General features: G+C 40.5%; 1 protein-coding gene across 1 annotated transcript in view; it reads right to left on the bottom strand.

Annotated features, from left to right (window-relative positions):
• Window positions 1-227, bottom strand: part of atp6ap1lb (ATPase H+ transporting accessory protein 1 like b) — a 13,805-nt gene that overhangs the window by 13,277 nt on the left and 301 nt on the right. The gene's annotated exons all lie outside the window — the stretch shown is intronic.

Consider the following 227-nt stretch of genomic DNA (forward strand, 5'->3'; position numbering starts at 1 on the left):
CTCATTGGTCATGGTTCGTGTGTGTAGGAGGAGGGGCTCTGTGAGGAAGAGGCAGATTTTTTCCGGTTGTGTATTTTCAAATTCTAGCGCACTCGAGCTGGTTTCTCCATTCTTACCTATACCTACCTTTAACTCTTTTTAGGGTGCAGCTATATGATTTATTTATTTCAAAGTGGGCACATTTTAATTACATTTTTTTCCTTCAAATGTGCAAAGGACTCCCCAAG

Source organism: Notothenia coriiceps, unplaced genomic scaffold (genome assembly GCF_000735185.1).
Source record: "Notothenia coriiceps isolate Sejong01 unplaced genomic scaffold, NC01 NC01_scaffold00037246, whole genome shotgun sequence".
Taxonomy (NCBI): domain Eukaryota; kingdom Metazoa; phylum Chordata; class Actinopteri; order Perciformes; family Nototheniidae; genus Notothenia; species Notothenia coriiceps.